The following is a 27,684-nucleotide window of genomic DNA, read 5'->3' as shown; positions in this document are numbered from 1 at the left end:
AGGATTATACTCCTAAACCAGTCCTTTAGATTGCCATGTTTGGAAATGGTATAGCACTGAAAGAGGATTTCTGAGAATTAATAAGTTGATAAAGAGTAAAACATTTGGCAAGGCAAGGATAGGGGAGAATAGGCAATAATGACCTAAGAATAGACACTGTTTTCCATTTCTTTTGTCTGACACAGTCGTGCTTTATGTGGAAGTAAAGCAGTGTGCTTTATGCATGTAGTAAATTTAAGGTAAATAAAAATATAATCTTATTATATAATTAATAATTATTATATATTAATTAATAATAATATATTATTATTTTAAATACACAGTCTTACAAAGCAACATTGCCAGTTTGGAACACACTCCCTGTGGTTATGTGACCATTACAAATCACATTCAAGGCCACACGTGACCAGTGGTTAATGTGAAATTCTATTGAAGTGTAAAATAGATTCCGTTATTTCCCACTTTGAAGACCTGTACTTCCCATTAGTAAGAATAAACCAATTCTGTGTCCAGGATAAGCCCCAAGTCAAACTCCACTGCTTCAAAGTTTCTAATTGCAGAGTCAGCTGTGCCAACGCGGATTCTCACTTGTTGCTGTCTAGTTCTCCAGCCATGTCTGACTCTTTTGCGACCTCCCAGACTGTAGCCTCCCACGCCATGGACTGTAGCCTGTCAGGCTCCTCTGTCCTTGGGATTTTCCCAGGCTAGAATTCTGGAGTGAGTTGCCATTTCCTTCTCCAGGGGTTCTTCCTGACCTAGGGCTCAAACTTGAGTCTCCTGCATTGCTAAGCAGGTTCTTTTTTTTAATCACTGAGCCACCAGGGAGACCAGGATTATTGCTAGCCTCCTCCAAAGTCCTTAAAACAGGATTGAGGAGGCAGTGCACCAGGGCCTCTCCGTGCTGAGAGAGGTCTAGATCTTTCTACCGACAGGAGAACACTGTGGCCTAATCTATGCCAGCTTTCCACTGTCTGAAATACACCTCACACACGTTCACCTTTTGAAAATGAGACACACACAAAAAAAGAGATACTTCTTGAGACAGTCAAGTAAAAGGTTTTTTCACTTATCAATATATTTTAATACTTGTACATCATTAATCATCTGCATCATTCTTTTGAAAGGCTAATAAGAATTCCTCTGTATGGAGACACCAGAGTATCTTAACCATTTCCCCTTAATTTATATTTAGGATTTTCTTCTCTATAAAGAATGCTTCAGTGAACATGCTTTACATACCTTTGGATACTAGTCTGATGATCTCTGTAGGATGAATGCTTATAAGTAGATTTACGAGGTTAGAGTATGATTTTTTTTTAAGGATTTTTTGACGTGGACCATTTTGAAAGTCTTTATTAAATTTGTTACAGTGATTCTTCTGTTCTGTTTTAGCTTTTTGGCCTCAAGGTATGTGTGATCTTAGCTCCCTGGCCAGGGATTGAACCCACATCTCCTCCACTTAAGAAGGCAAAGTCTTAACCACTGGACAACCAGGGAAGTCCTTGAATATGCATTTTTCAACTGAGGTATCATTAACACAACATAATTAGTTTCAGATGTATAATGCAATGATCCAACATTTGTACAAACTGCAAAACACTCGCCAGAGTAAATCCAGTTAACGTCCATCACCACAGTTAGTTACAAGATGAGGAAATTTTAAGCACAGTCTGGTTATTAGGCAACTTTTAAAGGATGATTATTAATTTTTTAGGTGTGAAGAGGGCATGGAGGTCTTGCATAATAAAGACATTTTTCAGTTGAAATAAATATAATATTCAAGCAGTATGTATTCCCCCTGCTACCCAAGGGAAACTTCAGCAGATCCCATAATTCCTTGGCTACTTGTAGGTAACAGAAACTCCTCAAGTTACTTTAAGTCAAAAATACAATGATGATTCAGACAATAAAATGTCAAGTCAGTACACTATCCATCCTTGACGTAAGGCCAAAAAAGTAAGAAGCATCATCTTCTGCCTTCCCCCTCTCTCCCCACCTCTCCTTCCTGGCTGTGGTTACCTCCCCTCCCGGGTTGGAATGGCCACCTGGCTGCCATGAAAATGAAGTGGCACAGACTTCCAGCACAGACCAATACCCACTAGTCCCTTCCTCTTGACAAAAAGAATCTCAATTTTAAGTTGGGCCCATAGTGACCCAGCAACAAGCTTTTATTTCCAAAGATCTCTTAGAGCTGGGCATGACCCCATGACTCAGCTCTGCCTAGTGACACATAGGCAGAAATGTTGGGTGTGCATCTTGGAAGTATCCTTAAAAGGGAGGGAGCAGATCCTGCCTATGTCTGCCTGCCTGAACTATCATGTGATGGCTGGAACTGCAGCAGCCCCTCTGACCTGGAGCACGAGGACCACAGTCACAGCCTGGGCCATGGGGCAGTGAACTAGGAGGTGTGATCCTGGCAGCTCTGGAGCCCCTGAACTGCCCACTTTCCTACCGACTGTACATAAGAGAGACGCTAACTTCTACCATATGTCACCACCATTCTTTAACTTACATGCCAGCAACTTACTCCTCACCAGTACAGAAGGCTTTGCACGCTCTGGACCGGCAGATACCTAGCCCCGACTCTCTGATGCACGGGGGCCCTTCTGTAGGGACTCCAGGGGCTCCCTTCAAATCCTGTGCTATGGGTGATGGACCCAGCCCCCGAGACTCACTCCACAAGCTCTCCTCTGACTGTGCCCCTGAGCGGGGGTCAAGGTCCAGGCTGGTCTCCCTCCCTGCAGGGGCCACAACTGGTCCAGGCAAAGTACTCACAATCACCCCAACACATGTGGCAGTGGGGGGCCCTGTCCCAGCTGCTCTCACTCGCCACACCCCCAAAACATCTCACCAGATTCAGAGCCGGACCCCCAGGCGCCCAGCTGAGGGGACCCGGGGCAGCACCCCCCAACCCTACATCCTCCCAGAGGAGCTGGTGCACAGTCACAGCAGAGGATTCTCCACAAATAGAGCGATGCTTTTTATACCCTCAGAGTAAGGAGGATTTTCAAGAGCTGCGAACCTCGTGTTCAAACACTGCCTCTGAAATGCCCATTTTGGTCTTTCTCACAACTTATTTTTGTCACTGCTATTTGCTACATCTGGGGGCTTTAGTCAAGTTTTCCAATTCAACAGCCTGTCGCAAAAACAATAAATCTTATGTGGACACAGCAGGAGAAGGAAAGGTGGGACGAATGGAGAGAGGAGCAATGAAATATATCTGTCATCCCATGTGAAACAGATAGCTGATGGGTAACTGTGGTCTAGCACCGGGAGCTCGTGGAGAAGGAAATGGCAGCCCTCTCCAGTATTCTTGCCTGGAGAACCCCATGGACAGAGCAGTCTGGCGGGCTACAGTCCAAGGGTCAGACATGACTGGTGACTAAGCCACCATCACCACCACGACAGGAAGCTCACCCTGGTGCTCTGTGACCACCTGATGGGGTGGGATGGGGTGGAGGTGGGAGGGAGGTCCAAGAGGGCGGGACGTATGGATACCTTTGCTGATTCATGTTGATGGATGGCAGAAACTGTGGCAACATGGCAAAGCAACCATCCTCCAATTAAAAATAAACAAATCTAGAGAAACCAACAGCTCACGTGGGGATGCACGTCGGCGGTAAACTCTAATAAAGCAAGGAGACGATTAACACGATATTTGGAAGCGCAGTCAGCCCTGGGTGGGGCTGGGTCGGGAGGAAGGCAGGGACTCTGACCCAGAAGCACATGTGGGGGCTCCAGAGGGAAAGTGCCAGACGCTCCCTGGACAGCCATTCACTTTGTTATTATAAGCTAAAAGGGACATGCCTATTTACATGTGCATGTATTTATCATGACTAATGAACTTAAAAGGAAGCAGCAGGCACAGCGTAACATGTAAACTCCACAGCAGACGATTTGGACGTGAGCCTGCACTTGACCTCAAGGCTATGAACGTGATACAAAGTGGAGCAAGCCAGTCAAAGTATGGCCCTTCCAGTGGTGGCCTCGGAGGCGTTTGTCACCGCTGACCTCAGTGGCGGAGGTCAGTGCTGTGGCAATGACAGATGAGAGCAAACAGATCACAGCTGCTGTCTGGGACCCCGGAGCCATCCGAGGGGAGAAAGTCTCCAGGCCTCGCAAGCTGGAAAGGAGTCTGGGCCATCTGCTCAGCCCCCCGGCTCTGGCTGTCCCCAACACCGTCCACACCGAGGAACGTTCGGTCAAGGCTCCTGAGCTCTCTCTGCGTGACTTTTGTAATTGCCAAAGCGACTTTCTGATTATGATCTGGTTTCTGGGAGCTCCCTGAAGGGCAAAGAAGGTGCTAATCATGGAGGTTTCCCTGTTGCTGTTGCTGAGGCGACGCCAGCTCTCTCACCCTCAGCGAGGGCAGCTTGTGTCACCTGATCCTCACAGTCAAGTTAATCTGACTGAGAGGCACCAAAGGAGACAGACTCAGAGCAACCAGCTCCAAGATTCAAATCCTACTCGCTTCACCCCTTAAAAGCTGTCATCGTGAGCGATTCACAGAACCTCTCTGGGCCTCAGTCTCCTCACCTGTAAAGTGGGAATAACGGTAGTACCCACCTCCTGGGGTTGCTGTGAACACCCCAGGAGTTAATGGTCCTGAGCCACTAGATGGCAGATGTCACAGAGTGAGTACAATAGAAATGTTTGCCATGACTCCCACTTTCCGGACCAAACACCGGAGGCGCAGGTGCTAAGGTAACTTGTTTAAACCCCATACCTGGCAGCTAGTCGAACTCAAGTACGTTAGGCTTGAGACCCCACATGCTTAATCACCAGGCCTCTTACCAACCAGCAAGACAGTCACTCGTCAAGGTAAACGGATCTCTGCGCCTTGGCGTGTTGGTGAAATTACTTACTCAGGCCTGATGACGCCACTGTAGGCTGACAGAGACCAAACCATGGGCCTCGGGAACAGAGAACCTGACTCCCCAGCTGAGCCCCGGGTTGGCCTCGTGGCAAGCCACCTTCTCTTGGACCATCATCCTAGGAGAACAGACAGCTGTGTCCCTACCCACCCCCCGCTGAACTCAGAACAGTTCAGAGGGAGACACTGGCCCCCAGTTCTCCATTTCTAGGAAGATGGCAATTAGCAGATACAAAATATAAGTTCTTCTGTGACTCCAAATAGGTTCTCCTTTAAGCAGGTTAAAAGGCAGCAAGCTTTCCTTCAAGACCTTTCTAACCTGAAGCTCAGGTATATCACTCCTGTGAAGGGCAAGCAGATGGACCCTGGCCCGAGGGTCACCTTGGGAGACTTGTCCTCAGGCCTGGAGACAAGTGCAGGGATGCGGGACCCCCTGCTAACACCCTGTGACCTTGAGGAGGGCCGACCTCTCTGCACTGGCGTCCCCACGCGGGAAGCAGAAAAGTTAAACCAGACAATCTGTGAGTTCCCTTCCATTCTTTGATCTTTATATCCATATTTTAACTCGGAGCTAAATTTCATTTTGAGTTGACCGCATTCAAAAACAACTCAAAATAACTCTCGCTTCAAGGCGATACAGGCTGCTTTCTTTCCAGAATGCATAAAGGGCAGGCAGTGCCAGCGCTGTTTGCAGTTGCGAAGGGGAAAAGGTGCTTTCAAAGCCGCTCCATGAGCTGCTGGGACCAAGAGAGGGAAAAATCTATCAGCCTGGTAAGTGCACAGCACGTGAAACAGGCCTTAAAAGCTTTTCTCCCTGCGAATAGTAAGCAATAAACCGGGCCTACTGCTAAGCTGGTTCACACGCATCAACCCCAGATTACCCTTTGCACATGTGTGTGCCTGTGTGTGCACATGCTCACAACAGACTGTGGGTTTTTTAAGAAAGGTAAGTACTGCAGAAGTACCGTAACCCTTCCGAAACAGACAACGTTCATTACAGGGATCGTCTCAAAATGAGGTGGGTAACTTACCAGGGACACTAGCCTGATCCATAGTCTTACCTTTGGCCTCATACGGACAAAGTGTTTCACTATGAAATCCACAACGCAAATTAACTTCTGAAAAAAGACTGCACAGAAAAAATAAGCTGAAAAAGTAAGTAATGGGGACTTCCCTGGTGGTCCAATGGCTAAAGATTCCACAATTTCAATGGAGGGGGGCCTGGGTTCTACCCCTGGTCAGGGAACTAGATTCCACATGCCACAAATAAAGAGGTCACAAGCTGAAACCAAGACCCAGTACAGCCAAATAAATAAATATGCTTTTAAAAGTAAGTAACGGACCACCCCATTGGACTATCAGGAGACGCTGGTTTGACACCTAAAATTATTCTTTTTATCTGCAGCATGTATAAAGTGCCACTATAATACTAACGGGGTTTCTCTTCCAAACAACACTGTCACTTGTATTTTTAGCCTTTAAAGCTATTTTATAATTCGTCAACTTAGTAAAAATTAGTTTCATCAGAAATATCTGTCCAGAAGCCCAACTCATGAAAAAATGCCAACTATAGACAACACATCACTCCACTCATTTTTAAAAGATCTCATAATCTTTGTAGCAGGACCTTTCTTAATGGCCTGACGGTGCTGAACCCTCCATCAAACTTTGCTGCATTATATGTGGTACACGGGCACTCTGATAGGAGGGAAAGAGAAAAGACAAATGATCCAGGAAGCTGAGGTATGTCACACGTAATGACCAGGCTATTACTCTGAATGATAATGCCAGCCTTGTGCTGAGCACTTTGCCTAATTAGACTTCACACGAGGGGGAAAACACTTTAATATTTAACGAGTGTAATGGTGTAATCAATGTACACAAATCAGGCTTGATAAGGAATACTGCTTATTAAAGAGCGAGACAGATGGCTGCAAGAGAGGTACCATCATTCAAGGTAAAACTTCACAGTCTCGCACGGTGGGCACCAGGCACGCACTTTCCAATCACCGCTGCAGCCCCGGCCACACCATGCATTATTCAGCCTGCCTGCTTGCTCAGTGGACTACAGATACACCCACATCATAGACGTAAGGAAATCACTTGGTTGAAACAAGTCAGCTCTGCCATTTCTCAAGCCGTCTTAACCACTCTGACTGCTGTCAAAATCCCCATGAGTCAAGATCTCCAACGTCTCTCTTATAATCACTTCAGTGAGATAATTAGTCCTCCTTTTTATTACCTTCAAGAACACTTAATGTGCTGGAAGCCTTCCTGACTCTATTAAATCCAGCCAGCCTGCCGCAAGATTATGAATGCGTAATTGGTTTACAGGTAGCTTGCAAGAAAATACCAAGATAGCAAACAGCATGTGGGAACAGAGTTAGAGACAGGCAAGCTTACGAACAGCACGTGATACTAAAAAGGATTTTGAAGGGCGGGTCATTTGGTTTCTCCAAGGTCAGCTTTACCCGCACATGCAGGGATCCTGGGAGGTAACTTGTCCTGTTTGTGAACACAGTTTCTTCCCAGCCCTGTGGATTTTAAGTTGATGTCTCTGTTCATTTCATGCGTGTTTGCAGAGAACCTTCCTTCCGTTGTCTACACACTGAGCCAGGCTGTTCGCAGGGCATCAAACAACAACTGCCTGAACTGCAGTCCCCACGCTCCAAGGGCCTGTGGTCTTATCCAAAAATGACACAAGGCTGCTGCTGCCTCAGGCCTGGTACTGCGGGGGGCAGGGCGTGGGGGGGGGGGTGCCACGCCTGGACACAGGAGCTACAGCACCAAGCAGGCTTTCATGAAAATGCTGGGTCTCCTTGCCACATCACCTGTCCTGCCACAGCATGTGGTCTACCTGAATCTTGGTTCTTCCAGTATTTTCATCGAAGTTTCAAAATTTTCCATAAATAAAGTGCTTCGGATACTGCTGAGTACCTAAGTAGATTTCTTCCTAAGCTTCTGCTGCTTCTGCACTCACGGTGGGGGGAAAAATGGGCCTCGATTTAATTTTAAAACCTATTATTCAACCTGATGTAGCTTCAGTGACACACATATTTGCATTTTATTCCTCTTTGGCATAAACAGTCCAATTTTTGATTTGTGTCCATAAACAAACTCATCCAGAACTATTCTTACCAAGTGTTTCCAGAAAGACCATGCGTTTCAAGTCCAGAGGACAGAGGGTTTCAAATTTTAAACCTCTCGCTGGATGTGTACAGAATGACTCCAGACGAAGCTGGAATCACTCAGAGTCAATTCAATTCATGAAGTGTATGGCCATCATTCCCACTTCTGACGCTGCAAAATCAACAGGAAATAAAAACGAGTCCTGTTGATCTTGAAGCAGGCACTAAGAGCTCACCATCCCAGGGATGATGCTCCACATGTCACTCAGCCGCGGCTTGACAGTATATCCCATCTTGGTATTTCACGCGACTGTGGGCTCCTTGAAGTCAGAAACCCTTGTCTTCTTACCTACGTCTATCTCTAGCACCGAGAACAGTGCCAGGCACTCAAAGGGAGCTCCCTAACCAAATTCAGGAAAATCTGAGAGTTGTACAGGTGGCATCACTGTCAGGGCACCTAAAACTACCTGCCAGCCGGCCTGGTACCCAAGGAGACTGCATGGCCCATAGCGACCAGCAGGATGGAAACAAGTAACCTGGGCTCCATTCTCGACAGTGTCATTCCACTCAGCACCTGAGTCATCTTAGACAAGGCACATCCCCTCTCTGGGCTTCTTTCTGAAAACCAGGAGATAGTCCAAACGATCTCAAATGTGCTATTATTTCTGCAAAATACTGTTGGTCTAACTGATCTGAGAGATAACATTTCTCTTGATGTATGCTTGTTAAGCGGTGGTCCCCGCCCCCCACAAAAACTTCCAACTCCAAGAAGTCACTGATAAGACTGTTAATGAAGTCGACAAATCCTTCAGAATCCAAGTGCCCCCTTCAGATGCACGGTTTTGCCATTTCAAAGATTTTTAGCTCATGTAGACAGACTAGTACCAGGCACTATTCGCACAGTGGATGGCTAGCTTTAGTCAAAGCCTCTCCTCCATCCATTCTCTGACTCTCATTCCTAAGTGATTTAAGAGTTGCAATTATGCCTGTCCGCCTCACACTGGCATTACATTTGCCCCCCTCCCAAATAACGAAACGGTCACGAAATCACTTACAGAGACCAGGGAAGAGAGTTTCTAAAAGCTGGTGCCTCCTACACACCTCCACCCCAGGCAGCACCCTCCCCACAGACCCAACCTCCTTGTGCTTTCAGGCGAGCAGACGTGTCTAGATCCTGCATCTCCTCCCGCCTCCACCCCATTTCCATCAGAACATGCAACTCGTGCTCAGCAGAAAGGCCCTGAGGAGGCTAGCAACAGTCCAGGCTGTGGTCCAGACTCACTCGTGGAGGAAGAGAACAAGGTAATTCCAGTGAAGCCGGATAAATTCTCCTGACCACCCAAGGATAGTCATAGAAAAACACACTCAGGACTTTTTATTTACATCAGCGAATAATACCCTCTACAAAGAACACTTGTTTTTGAGACAACCCAAGGTCCAAGATGTGGGATCAGCTCACGTGATCCAAGGGAGGAGCTAGTTTTAAGCGCGGGTTCTGGCTTCAGCCTCCAATCTGACTATTGGAGCTGTTCACAGTCCACCCGCTTCACTGCTTTGCATTCAAACGGCCCCTGAGTTTCAATAATCAGATTCCTACTTCAGGGATTAAGAACCTGCTCATGGTCACAGAGTCAGTCAGCTGGGGAATCCTCTCTCCATCAATCTAGACTCCTTCTGAAGCAACAGGGCTTCCCCGGTGATGCTCGTGGTAAAGAACACGGCTCCCAACGCAGGAGACCTAAGAGACCTGGGCTAGAACCCTGGGTCAGGAAGATCCCCTGGAGGGGGAGATGGCAACCCACTCCAGTATTCTCACCTGCAGAATCCCATGGACAGAGGAGCCTGGCAGGCTACAGTCCATGGGGTCGCAACAAGTCGGACACGATTGAAGTGACTTCGCATGCCATGAGGAGGAGAGAAACAAAACAAAGAAAAACTCTGTAAATTGAGCTCTCTCTCATCATTCTGGCCCAGAAACCTATGGGCCACAAGTTCAGTGAAAAGACATAAAGTTCAGTTCAGTTCAGTTGCTCAGTTGTGTCCGACTCTTTGCGACCCCATGGACTGCAGCACGCCAGGCTTCCTGGTCCGTCACCAACTCCGGAAGTTTGCCCAAATTCATGTCCATTGAGATGCCATCCAACCATCTCATCCTCTGTCGTCCCCTTCTCCTCCCACCTTCAATCCTTCCCAGCATCAAGGAAGGACTCTCCCAACCAAAGAACACGCTTCAGACGCAAGAGCTTGCATGTCACAGGCACATCCAAAGAAATACCCCCCCAGACACTTCTCCTTTGCTGGCTTCTCATCACATAGGCACACACGTGTGCTCACTTGCTCAGTTGCATGCGACTCTTTGTGACCGCATGGACTGAAGCCCGCCAGGCTTCTCTGCCCATGAGATTTCCCAGGCAAAAATACTGCAGTGGGCTGCCATTTCTTCCTCCAGGGGATCTTCCCGAGCTAGGGATTGAACCCATGTCTCCTGAGTCTCTTGTATTGGCAGGTGGATTCTTTACCACTGAGCACCTGGGAAGCCCCTTATGTAGTTACACACATCTGTAACTAAATCTCACTTCTACACAAAAAAGACAGCCAAAGGTACCCTAGGTATTTTGAGTGATTTATGTCTATGATGTCCAAGAAGTTCTTATTTTCTACCCATCTGTATGTAGAGTAGAAAATAAGATAGGGCATGCTACTATCGTTTGGGCAGCTCGTTGAAACAGCCGAGAGACGCCCGCCATTCTTTCCTTTTTTAATATGTATTTACTTGGCCGCATTGGATCTTAGCTGCTTCGTGTGGGATCTCACGCTGCAGGGCATGGACTCCAGCTGTGTTGCAAGGGCTCGGGAGTTGTGGCCCATGGGCTTAGCTGTCCCTTGGCACATGGGATCTTAGTTACCCAACCTCGATCAAACTGGCGTCCCCTGCATTGCAAGGCGAATTCTTAACCACTGGACGACCAGGGAAGCCCCTAGGCGTTCCTTCTTTAACAACAAGACCCAGTCATGGTCTCGCCCCTCTTGGCCTAAGACTGTGACCTACATGAAAATGTCGAGGGCAGTTTTATGGGATCAGCGTCTACCCCCAGACACCTTATCATCGGGACATATACACGGCAGACATTCAGGACACACTGGATTAGAAACCTCTAGAACTTTAGACAAGAGTGGAACTGAAGAGCGCAGGCCCTGGGCGGACGCAGGAGCGCCTGACCCGTCTTCCCTCCCGCCTTCCTCCCCGGGGAGCTCTGCAGTCACAGCAGCTGATGCCACCACATCTCCACCGCATGCCAAGCAATCCACCAACATTGTCTAAATCAATCTGCCAGCTGCCCAATATGATGGGCACTATTATCTTCATTTTACAGATGAGAAAACTGAGACCTAGAGAAATTCAGTGACTTGCCCAGGAGCACAGTTAAGAAAGGGTGGAGTATGAACCCGGATGAACGGGCTCCAAGGCCCAGGCCCACCCCCAAGGGGCTGCCTCCTGGCTCAGTCCCATGGACTGTAGCCCACCAACCTCCTCTGTCCAAGGGGACTCTCCAGGCAAGGATACTGGAGTGGGTTGCCATTTCCTTCCCCAGGGGATCTTCCTGCCCCAGGAACTGAACCCGCATTTCTTGGGTCTCACTTACTAGAGCGATCAGGAAACATCCATTCCACTCAGCTCTCCAAGAACCTCGGGAACCAGTCTGGACTCTACAAGCAGGATTCCTCTGCTCCCCACAAAGCTACCCTTCTGTAGCTTTTTAAAAGCCTGCTTGTTCGTTTCAATATACACTATTAATTCCATTAAATGGGCTTTTGAAAACTACAGTAGCTTGCTTTAAACAAACGGTTCCCTGATTCAGTACCTTTTTAAACCTTCTTTGCATTTTTTTTTTTAAAGCCTGAATCAAGCTTCTCTTGCACCTGGGCAGGTTCTGTTTGCTTATCCACAGAAGGGCTGGTTTATGACCATGTGCCAACGCAGGACAAATGAGTCAGGGTTCCTGCTCCCTGGCTGAGGTGCCGTTCCCAGACTGTAATGATTTTGTGAAGCCTGCATTCCATCCTTACCACACATGGCATCTACCCCCAGACACCAAACAAGGCAGCCTATTATCATAAAGCCACTGGGAACATCTCCCCCAAACACCCCCGACCTGACAACACAGCCCACGCTATAGAAATGCCGGGAGGACCCTGACCAGCGCCCCTTGAGCCTGGCGTCCTGCCTCACCAGGAACAGATCTAGGTGTGTTTAACCGAATCCCCAACTGGAATAAGCAAAGGCTTATTCTCCTGCGATACCAACGAGCCTTGAAGGTCTGGAGTGGAAACTGGCAACAGCTAATCATTCTTACTTGGCTGTTTGCTAGGAGAGGCTGCGGTGCTTCTGGAAAAACCCTGCAGAGGGAGGCCAGGGAGCTGGGAGTCTGTAGCCGGCCCTGCAGCACTGGGGAGGCAGTCCAGGCGGGCTGCAGGCCACTCCTCACGCCTCCGCACAGCCACCTGCCCGCACATCTGAGCCACCTGACCACCCTTGTGCCCCCGAAAACAAGCTGCTCATGTTTCTGCCTCCCCTTCACCCAGATCCCAGACCCCTTCCACTGAGCCGCTCTCAAATTCAGGTGTGGCTTGTTCCAATTTTCCTGAGACCCCAGTTCTTGGCTACTCCTCCAAAAGACCCTCATCCTCATCCCTAGACCCCTAGTCACCTATCCTGGGCTTCAAGCTGCCCTGGCTCCCTGGAATTCATCCTCCTCTGGGCTCCTGGGTAGCAACCCCACGTGGCAGAAGCTCATGTGTCACTGGGACCAGTCATGTGTCACTAGGAACCCGGTCTGTCCCAGCCCCACAAGGAGAGCCAGAAAGGAAGATTCTGAATCATTCTATCTGAGATGCTAAGCGTCTTTATCTCTACCACCCCCCATGATGGGGGGATGGGAGGAGAAGAGACAGTTGGGAAAGGCAAAGAGGCAGCCACCACTGTGGGTCAGGACTCCCCCCTTCTAGGGGTCTCATGCCTTCCCCGTGCATCTCATCTAATTTCTGCAACAGCCAACACAGTACCATCATTCCCCGTTATGATACACACACACATACATTCCCCATCATGTACACACACACACACACATACATTCCCCATCATGTACACACACACACACATACATTCCCCATCACGTCCATACATACATACACTCCCCATCACATACATGTATGCATACATACATTCCCCATTGTGTACAGACACAATACAAGAAACTAAGCTTCAGAGATGTCCACCGATGGGACCCCTGGTCAGAGAGCAACAGAGCTGAGATTCAAACCTCAGCAACACCCCCGCAAAGGCCTGGAGCCTTCCTCTGCCCTGCAGCCTTCCACACCTCTGCCTTCTCTTCGGTGTCTGGCAGAGCACCTTCAGAAAAGAGGTGAGAAATTTCTGTTAAATGAACACATGAGTGGTTGACTCCAGCCTTCACACCTGAATATTCTGCAACCCAAGCGCTGGATTTTATTCATACATTCTGCTTATAACATGCCTACGAAACACCTTGTTAAGACGTTAAATGTTGTGCGGAAGGAAGTTGTACCACACTGTATTGTATTTCAAGCTACTAGAAAAAGCTACAAATAAAAAGATCTACAAATAAAAAGTGCTGAAGCAGACCCGCTGATAACAGTTTATCATCTTGCTCCATCGGGTCTAGGAAAGGACACAAACACAAGAATCTAAGGAAAATCAATGTTTTCACATTTTGCTAACCCTCAGGACACGAAGACGTTTTCTGAGCTACCAATTCCAGGAGTACTGATGCTAGAAAAGAGCACAGAGTGGGAGACGTGGACCCGCCGCCCAGGCCGCCACCTGAGCTGAACTTGGGCAGGTAACTCGCCTCTCTACATCCTGGTTTTCTCATCTGCAAAATGCAGATAATAAGAGTGTGTCTTTCTAAGGTTGCTGTGCTGGCAAAATGAGTAATTCCTGGCCTGCATTTAGGAGAGAGGCTGCCACGTGGTTAAGGGCTCTGTGTGAGACATTTTTGTCACATGAAGAGAAGAACTATAATGGAAATGCAGCAAGAAATCGGAAATGAATGAATCACTTGCTTCTGCAAACATTCTTATAAGCACTAAGCTCACCGGAATCCTCTGTTCCAGACTGCTGTGCCTACCAGCATGCTCTACCCTGAAAGCAACGCTATCAGGAATAAACAATAGCAACCACCAGCATCAGCGATGGCGCATCTCTCATCAACCAGGTGCCAGCACTGTCCTAACCGCCTGAATAAGTGCAAGCCTCTCACCAGCATCAGCGATGGTGCATCTCTCATCAACCAGGTGCCAGCACTGCCCTAACCACCTGAATAGGTGCAAGCCTCTCACACAGTGGTGCAACCTGTGCCCCCAAAAGAGTGCCCCGCGGGAGGTGAGCGGGCTGAGGTCACACTCTGTTCCCACGCTGTGCAACCTGGCACGGATGCTCCAGCTCACAGGGCATCTCCTGGAATGGCAGCAGCCTGTTCACAGATGTTAGCGGACACACCAACTGAAGCAAGTTTCTAAAGGGCGGGAGACAGAAGCAGAAGGTCACCTTCGCGAGTACCCAGCACCTAAGTCAAAGGCCATCACCCTAGTAAGTTCATGAACAGAGTAGACTTGGATTTCCCCCAACCACCAGGGTGATGTACTCAGTCCCTCAGTTGTGTCCGACTCTTTGTAATCCTATGGGTTGCAGCCAACCAGGCTCCTCTGTCCATGGGATTTCCCAAGGCAAGGATACTGGAGTGAGTTGCCATTTCATCCTCCAGGGGATCTTCCCGACCCAGGGATCGAACCTGCACCTCTTGCATCTCCTGCACTGGCGGGCGGGTTCTTTTGAACGGCCGCTATTATCAAGTTGCCCATGTGCCTCGGTGTCCAGTGTAAACAGACAACTCCCATCCCCCCCTCCTCCCTGTTTCCCGCTTCCCTCTTCCTCCATCAACTCAAATATCCCTGGGTGTGAAAAGGAAACAAAGGGTCAAACATGACCCCGGGATAACCAGACGTTATGTTTCCCACTATCTGAAAACAGCGACTAAAATGATCTGTGCAGCAAAGCAACGTGCCTCTACGTCACAGGATCCAAACAAACTTTTCTTTGCCAACTCTAGCGGTGCTGTTTCCGTGCACCCAGCACCACCCAGGCGCAAGTTCCTACAAAAAGACTCCCAGGTGTAAACAGGCGGCTCCTCCCACCCCGGGCAGCCATCATCTTGGTCAGCTCCAGGGCTCCAGGCCAAACCCAAATGCTCTGCACACGGCTGTACACACACATCGCTGTGGCTGAGCCTCGGGAGCCTTCCGGGGGGGGAAGGGGGTGCGTGAATATGGGGAGCCCTCACTGCTGGATGTCTGAGGGCCACCGCAGCACTCACCCAGCTCCAGAGAAGAGCTGTTGTGCAAACAGGATCTGTGTGACTCTGTGATGTGCTCAGAATCCTAAACACAACCCCCAAACGTTAGCTTACTGGTGGGGAAGGGATAATAAGAATGATCTACGACCTTCACGAAGCAGTTACTCCTCTTCCCCAGTTCTTAGTAATGATCTAGACTTTGACAGAAAGGCAGCAAAGACCAGACTGCCTGGTTTTAAAGGGTCGCCACGTGACATGTATCCAGACAACACGGCAATTCAAAAAGATACATGCGCCCTTATGTTCGTAGCAACGCTATTCACAATAGCCAAGACACAGAAGCGACCTAAGTGTCCACCGACAGCTGAATGGATAAAGAAGTGGCACGCATATATATATATACATCAGAATACTACTCCGCCATAAGAAAGAAGGAAATAACGCCGTTTGCAGCAACACAGAGGGACCAACAGACCATCACACTAAGTGAAACAAGCCAGAAAGACAAATAGCACAGAACATCACTTATAAGTGGAATCTAAAATATGACACAAATGAACGTGTATCTAAGAAACAGAAGCAGACTCACGGATAGAGAACAACCCTGGGGGCTGCCAAGGGGGAGGGGGCTGGGGGAGGGTGGAGTGGGAGGCTGGGGTCAGCAGGGGTAGGCTTTTACCCAGACTGGATAAACACTAAGGTCCTACTGGATAGCACAGGGAACTATAGTCAATATCCTATGATAAACCACACTGGAAAACAATATAAAAAGAATATATATGCTGATCACCCTGCTGTACAGCAGAAATTAACACATTTTAAGTCAACTACATGTCCATTAAAAATACTGAAAAATAAAAAAGTTCCATCCTGTGAAAATCAGAATCAGGAGTCTGCTGACTTTCTGAGCTGAGAAGAAACCCCTCGATAAGATTCGGGGCCTGCAATGCACTGTAACCTTCTGTAACTATTGTTAGTTTTTACTGTACCGATTACGGGTATTTAGTTTCTCACTGTAATTGCCATTTTACTGAAAAGTTGAAAGCACAATATTCCCTTTTTCTCTCACAAACAATGTCAATATTTTCAGTCATCGTGTTTGCTTACATACCTTGTCAGTGTTTTTTTCCTACCAAATAGCAAATTCCATCTGACAAATAAAGACACCAACACACCTTCAAATTGTCCAATAGTGTCAAGCATGAGTAGCTTCATTCAGGGTAGAATTTGGAAATAAAAGGGCTTGTCAAAAATTCCCAGAAGAAAAATGCTTTTCAATGATACATTCCTAGAATATAATAAAACGTACTTTTCAAGTGTGAAATTTCATGTTGCCCCTTTTTCAAAAAAGACACCTGCAGCTTCTGCTGGCCAGATAAATTTCTTGAGAAGCAAGTTATTAGTGCTGCAAGTACCAATTGAGGAAACAAAGCAATATTAATTTAAAAGATAAAAATAAGACCAAAAACATACTCTCCCTAAACCCTGAAAGTACTAGGCCAAAAGCATAGATTTGAATTTTTAGACAGCTTTTAAAATCATATATTGGAATATAAGGATATACAAAGCAAAAATCCCAATTCTTAAATCTCCTTTAAACCTTTAACTTTATTCTAAAATGGTACCGTATCTGACATTTAAGACCACCTGCACATACTTTTTAGGCCTTCAGTAATGCTTCTCACAGGATGCCCTTTTCCATACGGAGAACCGAAGAAGTTCAGTTCCTTTGCTATTGATACATTACAGCAGGGGTCCCCAACTCCAGGATCTAATGCCTGAAGATCTGAGGCGGAGCAGATGTAATCAGAATAGAAATAAAGAGCACAATAAATGTAATTTGTTTGAATCATTCCAAAACCATCCCCCGCCCACCCCTCAGTCCGTGGAAAAATTGTCTTCCACTGAATCAGTCCCTGGTGTCAAAAAGGTCGGGGACCGCTGCATTAAAGGACAGAATAATGGCAAAGAACAACAGCCTGGCTGATACACTATGCAGAGGGGGCCCCTAGTGGTGGAGCCGCTGCCCCGACTTGGCTCTGCAGTTTTTCCAAGACTGCTTCACCACCACTAGGGCAAATCGATAGGTAATAAAGTCTACTTCAGCTGCCTTCCATAATAACCTCTATTAGCCCGAATATACAGCCGAGCCATCATTTAGAATCCCGAGGTGCTTTCACTAGGGGAAAAAAAAAATGTGACTTGAAGAATAACTTCATTACATCCTGTCTTTCAAATCCACAAATATTTATGAAGCCCCACCTTGCCAGGCCCGAGCTGGCCTGGAGACACAAGCTGAGAGCCAGAGCCAGCACAGTACACTTTCCGGTGCTTTCTTTCCAACGTGACACCATTACACCAGGGACAGAGCTGGAGCACCAGGAAGACTAGGAAGTACAACTCATCCACCCGTGACCTCATGATGAAATCTCACCAACAGGAAAAACCTGCAGCATCGCCCACCCCCACTGTTTCCAAACACCCAGACAGGGAGGCATCTGAGGTTTTTTCAATCAAGGGCGCTTGAATGAATGGCCGGGAAGGAAGGTGGCAGGGCAGAGGGAAGTTTAAATGAAAAACAACTACACTGAAAACATGCCAGATCTGGGGGTTCCTAAAGTCAAGGAAGATAAGAGACAACTTTTCCAGAGCATTTACTGTGCTCCCAACGCTAGGGGTAAGTCCCTAAGTGTTATTTCCTTTTCCCTAACAGCTTCATAAAGTGAGGGATATTATTGGCTTTTAACAAAGTGGAAACCAAGGCTGTGAACTTGCCCAAGGTCACACAGTTAACAAAGGGGAGGCTGCTTGGAGACCAAGAGTCTGACATGGCAAAACCAAAGTTCCCATCACTTCAGTATCATCTGGCAAATCCAAATGCTGGAGATTTTGCTTTGAACTTCATTAATACAGTCTGCAATTTGGAACACAAAGATGAACAGAATTAAAGCATTTCAATACCATACACTTTACAGCACATACAGGATGGAAAGAACCATCACATATTTCAAATGTAATGGCCCATCTCTGGTTTTCCAGGAACCGACCTTGTCTGGAAGCACAACAGGCCACCCCACATCCTATTATGCACCGATTCAGTGGACGTGAACTTGGGCGAACTCGGGGAGACAATGAAGGACACGGAGGCTGGCCTGCTGCTGTCCATGGGGGTCTCAAGAGAGTCGGACACGACTTAGACACTGAATACCACCACACGTGTTCAAATCAGTTTCTAAAACTAAAGCTTCACGTTTTCGCTTTATGCTTCTATATCCAAGTTTGAAAGACTTTTCTCCTTCCAATTAGCAACATGACGGCACTGCGCAGGGCTTGTTCATAACGTTCATTGTGGCCAGTAACGCTACGATAATTATGACTTTCTGGAATGAAAATGTGAACAAAATACAAGAAATCCGGCAGAACTGAATTTCAATTTCTAGTCAAAAGGACGCGAAAGAACAGCTAATTATCTTTATTATCTAGACTTCTCTAATGACATTAAGTAAAAACCACTCCGAGGCTTTGAAATCAGAATACAAAGTGGAGTTTGCGAAATACCCCCTCTATCGTGAACTGGTGCCTCCCAGGGCTCGCTGTCTCGGCTTGCACGCCGCAGCTTTGCCGCCTCCTCTCCCGTCCCTTCGCTCATCGATGAAAAGATAACTTCAAAGTCCCCGACGCCAGTGCAGGTGCAGGAAGCGCCGCGGAAACAACAACTTTGGGAGTCTTTGTAGCGCCTTCCTCACCCACCCCCGCCCTCCGCCCCACCCCAGACCAGTGCCCTCGAGTGCCCTCCGCCCCACCCCAGACCAGTGCCCTCCACTGGCCGCACACGGCACTTCCTCCCAGCACCCCGGATCGTGGCGACCCACGCGCACGATCGCCCCCAGCCCGGGTCCCAGGCCAGAGGGCCGGCTGCCCGCCGCCGCCGAGGCGCGCACCCGGCGCCCTCTCCATCCCAGCGAAGACGACTCGGTGCGGAGCAGCAAAGCGGTCACGCGGACACGTGCAGAGGCTACTTTTAAAGTGGGTGTTCGAGAAAGTCATAAAACAGCTAAAGGCCGCCGCCGGAGGCTGGTGAAGCCAAAGGGACCCCGGCGCGGCCGCGCCCCGACCCCTCTCGGGAAGCCTCACCGGCGACCCTGCGCGCCCACCTGCGGGCGCGGCGCCTCGCGATCGCAGCCGCCCTCGCCCCTCTCCCCTCCCTCCCCTCCCTGCGGCGCGACTCCCCTGCGCGCGGCCCTGCCCTCCGCAAGCCCCCCGGGGGCGGCGGGCCGGGGGACGCCAGGACGCCCCTGCGGCGCCCGCGCCCGGCCCCGACTCACCGCTGGGCGCTGCGGGCGGCTCCCAGAGCCGTTCGCTCCTCCTGCGCGGCGCCGCGGGCTCGGCTCCACCTCCCGCTCTGGCTGCCGCCGAGCCTCCGGGGACCCGCGGGCGGGGAGCGCGGGGCCGTCGCCAAGCCAGGAGCCGGGGCTGGGGCTGGGGGACGGCGAGCCGCGGGCGGGGCGGGGGGCGCGCCGGCCCGAGCGGCTCCCCGCGCGCCGGGCGCGCCCGAGACCACCCCGCAGGTGGCGGCTCCGCGCGCGCCCGAGGCCAGAGAAGTTGCGGGAGGGCCGAAGACGCGGCGGCAGCCGGGCTCCGGCCGAGAGAGAGAGAGGGTCGGTATCTCCTCGGCGAGGGTGGTCCTTCCTCTTTCCGGACCCCCTCCCTCCCACCCGTCTGGCCCCTCGCGGCTCTGGGCGGCCCTCCCTGCCCTGGGCCGACTCACTCACCAAAACTTTGCAGACGGCGCTGGGGAGAATTAATCCCGGAGTCGCCGTCTACGCGGCCCTGGGGGGTTAGGACGCCCGCCCGGGAGAGAGCGTGGACTCGCCGCGCGCGAAGGTCGGAAAGCGGTGAGCCCCGAGCCCCGCCGCTGCAGGGAGTGAGGTCTGCAGGGACCCCTGACGACCGCTGGGGGGCCGCGGAGGGAAGTGGCGGGGGGAGTGGAAAGCGGGAGAGAGAGTATTGATGAGAACGCCCCGACACACACACATGCCCTCGGGGCCACGGGTGCCCTGGACTTGTAGGTTTTCTGCGGGAGGCAAGGTTTGGGGGTATCTTGAGTCCTGGTATAATGAAGGAGGCTCGCGAGGGCCAGTGTCCCGCTGGAGGAGGCCGCTTCTCCACCTGCCACCCCGTCTCAGAGGCCCCGCGGTTGCGCCAAGGCAGGACCAGGGCTAAAACGCAGCCCTCTGGTTCTAGGTGCCCCTTCCACTGCCTGGCCAAGCGGAGCGCTGTAAGTCCCCAGGCCGAGGACTTGCTGGCACAGGGCACTGGTCCCGGAGGCAGGCACCTGTTTGCCTGCAAGAAGCAGGCTGGCTGCCAGACTGCTGGCTCCTGGGGGTGCTTCGATGGCCCCCAGCCCAGGCGAGGTCATCCCTCTTCCAAGGATGCCCTGAGACGTCGGTGGCTCGGCCCCCAGCCCCCACACCCTTGAGTGAGTTACCTCGTGATGAGGTTCCCACAGGAACTCAATTGTGATTTGGGAAAGAGGGGGAGAAGCAAGCGTTTCCCAAAGGAATGAAAAATAGTGTCAGTGTGCTGCCCCCAAAACGTGGCAAAGCAATGGAGGTGGTCAATAAATAGCTAACTGGGCATCCACGCGCATGTAGGTACAAGTCATTGGTCAAGCCTCCTCTACGCATGTCATATGACAGTCCCCACTGGACAGATGGAGGCCCCCATGGAAGCTGGGTTAGTGATGCCACGTGTAAAGATTGGAGCCAGCACCGCCAAGCCCTCTGGGGAATAAGGAACCTCTTCAGAGCCTTCCAGCTGTCACCAACATCCCCCCACCCCCAGGCAGTGACAGGTGGATTGTTAAAGCATTGATTTTCTTTCCTCTGCTGAGGTGTCTGCCATCGCTCTGTTCAATGATGTCTCCAGAATTTCTATTTACTAGGGTTTAAGTACAGAATCTGGTTTGGAGGAAGGACCAAAAACTTGAGCAGGGGCTGCTGTGCCGGACTTCAGGGGACTCAACTTCTAGGTCATGGGGACTGGCCGTGGGCAAGATAGGGGGCACCCCCTGTGGCTGCAATTGTTTCTTTCCCTGTCCTAAACAAGGAAAAGGAGATCAAGTCAGGATTAATCGCCTCTTCTCCAGGGCTTGTAACACGCCTGTCGAGGTATCTGAAGAAGTTTTCCAGTCTTTCTCAGTTAGATACTAATAGATCAGCACAGTGATCTAGGTATCAATATGTTTCACATCGACACACATGTCTCGAGTCAGGAAGGGCTGGCTAAGGTGTACCTGATGCTAAGGTAATTTTTCACAATAGTACAATAATGAAAAAATAAGACAGCTGAAAAATGATAAAACTACAAAACTAAGTCATAGCATAATGTGAGAAAATATAAACTTTTTGTGGGTGTGCTACCCAGAAAGAAAGTAGGTATTATTTTGGTAATTATGTAGTAGATACTATTTTGAGTATATAGATTATTTGGGGGTACTGTTTCAGAGGAGGCACTGGTATGAGGTGCCGTGGGTCATCCTTAGTCTCTCCCAGGGACAGAAACAAAACTAGGGAAAGAGCATCCTGCTCACCCCTGTAGCTCTGCCCTCTACGATGGATGTCGCCAAACAGAACTGGGACAGTGACGCCAGTGGAAGGACGGGTTCCCTTAGACTTTCTTGGTTTTCTACGTGGGTTTCAGCTTTTAGCCAACATGTTCTTATGTAAACGTTTTTCACAACAGAGTGATTTAGGATTCAAAATATGTTATGTGAATTTCCATAACCTATTTATAAAGGTGCTACCACCTTTTCAGGTCCTGGTAATGTTAAAAGTACAGAAATACACAGAAAGCTCTGGAAATAAGGAAGATCGTGATTTTATCCTCATGGCGGGCGGGGGGGGTGGTTGTTGGGGGGAATTGTCATATAAAAACATACTGTACAAAGATACTATAGATCCCACACATATGCCACTCAGCCAAAAAAAATTTTCTTAAACTAAATAAAAGGAATATAAAACATATCAACTGGAAATTTATATGGGAAAAGTAACAAATATCTTCAGTGAATAAAAATACATGTACTGCAAAACAATACATACGATGTCAAACTTTTATACTTAGAAAATACAAAATATGTATAGTATAATATGTAATTTGTTTAATAACCATTTCAGATATATACTGCATAGGTACTAAACTTTAAGTACAAAAATATTTCACCCAGTTCAAGGTCAGACTGCTCGGCCTTGCCAGGATCCTTGAGAAGCCGCACCCAGAGCCGTCCAGGAGCAGAGGGAACAGTTGTGAAGCCCATTCATTAAAACTCAATTACTGTTTTACTAAGAGATACCATCAGGCGGTCACTCAAGTGTGTTGACTCTTCCTTTAAATAGCTCTAATAATCAGGGTTATCTGATTTCTTAGATCACAGCAACTGTACTGTGGAGTCAGAGGGACTCATTTGATGGGCGAGGTCTGTCGTGCTCAAGTAGGAATGTGGTGGGGTTCGGGAGAGGAAAGGGCAGGGGTGGGGGTGCAAGGTTCAGACCGGGTCTAATTATAGTCCATAGCATCTCGCACATATGCAGTGTATTTCCAAGTAGATTTCCCCTTAAGCTGAGGAACATAACGTGTGACCTAAAAAAGCAAGCTTTGTTTTTCTAGACCAAAAATCACACACATTGAAGACCTCATTCCATAAGCCCTGTAACTCAGAGTGGAGGGGCAATTAACATGTGTTGACTGGGGCTTCCCTGGTGGTCCAGTGGCTAAGACTCACCCTCCCCATACAGGAGGCCAGGGTTTGATCCCTAGTCAGGGAACTAGATTCCACATGCCACGACTAAGATCTGGTGCAGCCAAATAAGTATATTTTTTAAAACAAATAAAATGTGTTGACTAAGTAAGGGATACTTTAAAAAAAAATTGGGGGAGGCCTTGGTGAGAATTTTGGATTTCATTCCAAGTGCGATGGGGAGTCTTTGGAGGGTTTTAAGTTGGGAACGATGTGATCTGGTTTACATTTTCCAAAGATGACTCTGTTATGTAGAAGAGTGACTCAGCAAGGCAGGTGAGGAAGCAGGCAGGCTGATGAGGAAACTGCTACAGCCCAGCGGGTGACGGTGGCCGGGATCAGGGTGGTAACAGAAAAGATGGAGAGAGGAGGCAGGCTCAGGATACAAACTGGAATGTAACCACAGAGCGTTTTCTGATGGAGCGGATGGTAGCTGTGCTGCGGGGCAGAGGGAGGAACGAAAAGATAGTAACTCAGGGTAACGCCAAGGCTGTGACTTGGGCAAATGTTTATATGAGTTGGTGGGGACTAGGGGAGGTCCCAGTTTTAGGTAGGAAGGAAAGTGAAAGTCCCTCAGTCGTGTCCAACTCTCTGCAGCCCCATGGACTATTCTGTCGGTGGAATTCTCCAGGCCAGAATACTGGAGTGGGTAGCCTATCCCTTCTCCAGGGGCTCTTCCCAACCCAAGGATCGAACCCAGGTCTCCCGCATTGCAGGTGGATTTTTTACCAGCTGAGCCACCAGGGAGGGAAAGGCATGCTTTTAATTTCTGGTGGTCGTTCTGTAATAACATCTTTACAGAAGGCATCAGACTCAAAGAGTTGCTTGGTATTATCTGGAGTCCTGCACCCTCCGTTCTTCTCCGTGCTCTTTCTCCCCAGGTCGGTCCAGGAGCAGGACGAAAAGGACAAGACGTCCTCCCATCCCGGCGCCCCCACCGAGCACTCTTCCCCGAGTGCCAGACGGCTGGCGCAGTTCCGCGGGCTCTTGCTGTCAACAGGAGCAGCGAGACCTCACGGAGAGGCATGTAGCACGCCAGGCGGCTTGCCCGAGACGCTGCCACTCTGCTTCTGTGCACCCGGCATCCCCCAGCCCACCCCGGGAGACAAGAGACGCCTTACAGGGGGGAATCACAGAAAACAACTAGAGCGGGGCAGCCCCAGAGACGGACGCACATCTGGTCTGCATCCGCCTGACATAAAATCCTGAGATCCAAACACAGATGAGCTCGAGACAGGGCCTTCTATTTCTACAGCAGTCGCGGTAATCCACCCTTGAAGAGATCTAGCTCAGCTGGGCCTGTCTTCTCAGACAGCAGGAATACTGGCTTGTAGACATATCCCTTGGACACCCCAGGTCTCTAAAGTATACAGACAACTCCGTACACACAGCCCTTTTAACTCTGTGCAGACAACCTTTTTAACTCTGATGGATAGATTATTTTAAATATTATTACTTCTTTCCAAGCATTACTAGCAGCTTTTTTAAAAAAATAGATCATCTATCACTTAAGTCAGTATCTTCAAAGTTCTGTCCGACTTCCAGGCCTTACTCTGGGCCCTGTCACTTCTATAAATACATGTTATAATAAGATCTCCATTAAAAAGAGAATGTGTTTCAATAACACATGTTATTGTAAGAATCTTTATTACTGACAATAGACATAGGCTGTATAAGGTGTACTCAAGGATGTTAGTGGCTCAGTGGTAAAGAATCTGCCTGCCCATCCAGGAGACATGGGTTCGATCCCTGGGTCGGGAAGATCCCCTGGAGAAGGAAACAGCAACCCACTCCAGTATTCTTGCCTGGAGAATCCCATGGGCAGAGAAGCCTGGCGGGCTACAGCCACAGGGTCGCAAAGAGTTGGACACGACTTAGCAACTAAACAATAGGATGTCAGAACAGGAAAGCTCGTATGTAAAATATTAACACTTGGTGATGAGAGGGGCAAGGATAGTCAAAATCAATAGGTCAGGGATAACTCCTCCTAAAGGAGAAGCAATAAGTTCAATTGCTGTTTTTGTTTAGTAATTAAGGCATGTCTGACTCTGCAACCCCATGGATTGAAGCTCACCAGGCTCCTCTGTCCATGGGATTTTCCAGGCAAGAATACTGGAGTTGCCAATTTTGCATCTGAGGAGCTCAAACTCCTGCCAGCACCATGTTCTATGAGACACGTTTTAGGCATCAGCAGTAGGACTGAGTCAGTGGTTTAGTGACTGATGAACGGATGGTAGCCTCTGTCCATGGGATTTTCCAGGCAAGAATACTGGAGCGGGCTGCCATCTCCTTCTCCAGGGATCTTCCTGACCCAGGAATCAAACCCGAGTCTCCTGCACCATAGACAGACCCTTTAGACTGAGTGAGCTATGAGGGAAGCCACAGGAAAGATGGGCCAAGTATTGCAGGAACTCAAAGAAGAAAAAGAGAAGCCTTCAAGATGCCTGTGGACGGCTTCGTGTTAGAAGTAGCTTTCCAGATGGATCTTGAGAGATGAGTAGGCTTCTGATGGGCAGAGAAGATTGGAGAGTGGTACCGAGAAGCAGTGAATGGTGAGGCCAGGAAAGAAAGAGCTGCATACATCCTGAGACGGTGCAGAACTCAGGGCACATTTGGAGAGAGCGGTAAGAGTCCAGGCCACGGAGGACCCTGAATGGCAGATAAGGAATTCATGATGTGATTTTCATGAGCAGGAGATTGTGTCTGCAGGCCGGCAGTGATAGCTGCCTAATCACAGCCTTTCTGGCTGGAAGAGCTCCTAGCTGTTCAGAGCACATCCCCCCTAAGGCCTCTGTGAGGCCCTAAGGGGAGGTCCATACACTCCCCGCTCTGCGGGGGCTGGAGGGAGGGCATGACTTGTGGTCAGCTTAAGCCAACAGGAAATTTAGTGTGAAAATGGCTGAGCGTACAGTATCTGGGGGACCTATCGGACAGGTCTGGTTTTCTGTCAGAACCAGAGATCTGGAACTCAGGGTAGTCTGGGGCGGAATGGGGAGACCTCCACGTACAACATGTGATTATTTCAATGAGAGTGAAAGTGTATACAGTGAAAGGAGCTGACTGAGAGCACAGTCCAGGGGACGTTAGAATTAACTGCACAAGAAAAGAGGTTCTGTGAAGGAAACCGGATGGTGCGGTGAGAAAGACAGGAACCAGGCATCTTAGGAGCCAGAGGGCTTCAAGAGGTGGGGTAGGGGTGTGAGCGTGGAGCTCTGCAGCGTCTATTGGGTTTGTCAAGAAGCTATTCAGCTGTAGGTAAGACATTATCATCAGTTCAAAAACCCAGGAGAAAAGATACGTTTCTCACCGGTGGGAGAGCATCGGCCAACTAGGCACAGAAAGTCTCCCTGGTTGGTTTTTTTTTTTTTTTTTTTTCCCTACTAGAATCATCTGAAATCGGTGCAATTACACTAACATCTCACAATGGATCCATTCACAGTAAATCCATCAGATTTCCTGCTCACGACATTTGCAGGACTTTGGGGGATGTGGATGGTGACCCTGTCACCGTGCCCAGAGGGTCCAGCGAGCCCTCCACCTCAGCCTAAAAACGTAACTGCCTGTATGTTGACTCATCCGAATAGTTTTCTGGCATCACGACCATATCTATCATTCAAGCCACCAGGAAAATTTCTTCTATACCTTTGATAAGGGTGAATCTTTGGTTAAAATCTGGAATGGATCAGAGATGAAATAGAAAAATAATGTGACTACAAATGGGAAAGGTCATTTTTGTTAGAGGCTTTCAAAGACCTTGAATCTAAAGACCCAGCCCTGTTCAAACCCTAAATGTGTCCTAAACTGTTTGGGTCCACAGGCTTCCCAGGTGGTGATAGTGGTAAAGAATCTGCCTACCAAGGCAGGAGACGTAAGAGACGCAGGTTCAACCCCTGGTCGGGAAGATCCCCTGGAGAAGGAAATGGCAACCCAGTATTCTTGCCTGGAGAATCCCATGGACAGAGGAGCCTGATGGGCTACAGTCCATGGGTCTCAAAGAGTCGGACACGACTGAGCGACTTAGTAGGTGTGCACACATTCAGGTCCACAGCCCCACTGTGGAGCAGCGAGCGGTGTCTCTGGTCTGGCTGCCTCCGTCTGTATCCACCGTGAGCATCTACTCCCCACCAGCTGCACCCTGTCCCCTTCCTGCTGGTCCGAGTTTTGCTCTGAGAACAACCGCTGCTTTGAAGCCTGGACCAGGAGGACCCTCATCCCTTCCTGGTTGTTTTTTGTTTGTTCTTTCCAGTTTCACTTCCTCCACCCTAACTGAATCCTGCTCTAACCTTGACAGCCCAAGCAGAATCAGCTCAGACCCCTGCCCTTGAAAAACAAGACCCTCCTCTGCCCAGGAACTCTTGCCTGGCACGCCACACCCCCTTAAAGGTACAGCAACACCGCTCAGACCAACGTCTGCCGTGTCCCTCCGGACACTGTGGATGGGTCTGCTGGCCAGCTCGCAGGAGGACTGGCCCTTCTGTCTGGCTAATTCAAATA

General features: G+C 49.2%; 1 protein-coding gene and 1 long non-coding RNA gene across 17 annotated transcripts in view; one reads left to right on the top strand and one right to left on the bottom strand.

Annotated features, from left to right (window-relative positions):
* Positions 1 to 20,318, bottom strand: part of CSGALNACT1 (chondroitin sulfate N-acetylgalactosaminyltransferase 1) — a 336,716-nt gene extending 316,398 nt beyond the window's left edge. For 9 of the 16 annotated variants that reach the window (XM_027962570.2, XM_060407077.1, XM_060407076.1 and 6 more), the window contains exon 1: positions 20,165 to 20,318. The gene's annotated coding sequence lies outside the window, so the exon portion shown is untranslated. Of the gene's footprint in view, positions 1 to 19,717; positions 19,779 to 20,164 lie in introns of those variants that run through there. The other 7 variants (XM_060407074.1, XM_060407073.1, XM_060407080.1 and 4 more) reach the window with 1 other exon arrangement.
* Positions 19,304 to 24,816, top strand: LOC121818075 (uncharacterized). Its single transcript, XR_006058184.2, has 2 exons — positions 19,304 to 19,418; positions 24,072 to 24,816. It is a non-coding gene; the product is annotated as an uncharacterized LOC121818075 (long non-coding RNA).
* Positions 24,817 to 27,684: the final 2,868 nt, after the last annotated feature.

This window comes from Ovis aries, chromosome 26, assembly GCF_016772045.2.
Source record: "Ovis aries strain OAR_USU_Benz2616 breed Rambouillet chromosome 26, ARS-UI_Ramb_v3.0, whole genome shotgun sequence".
NCBI lineage: Eukaryota > Metazoa > Chordata > Mammalia > Artiodactyla > Bovidae > Ovis > Ovis aries.
Note: the sequence above shows the minus strand (reverse complement) of the source record. Positions and strands in the feature narration are given on the sequence as shown.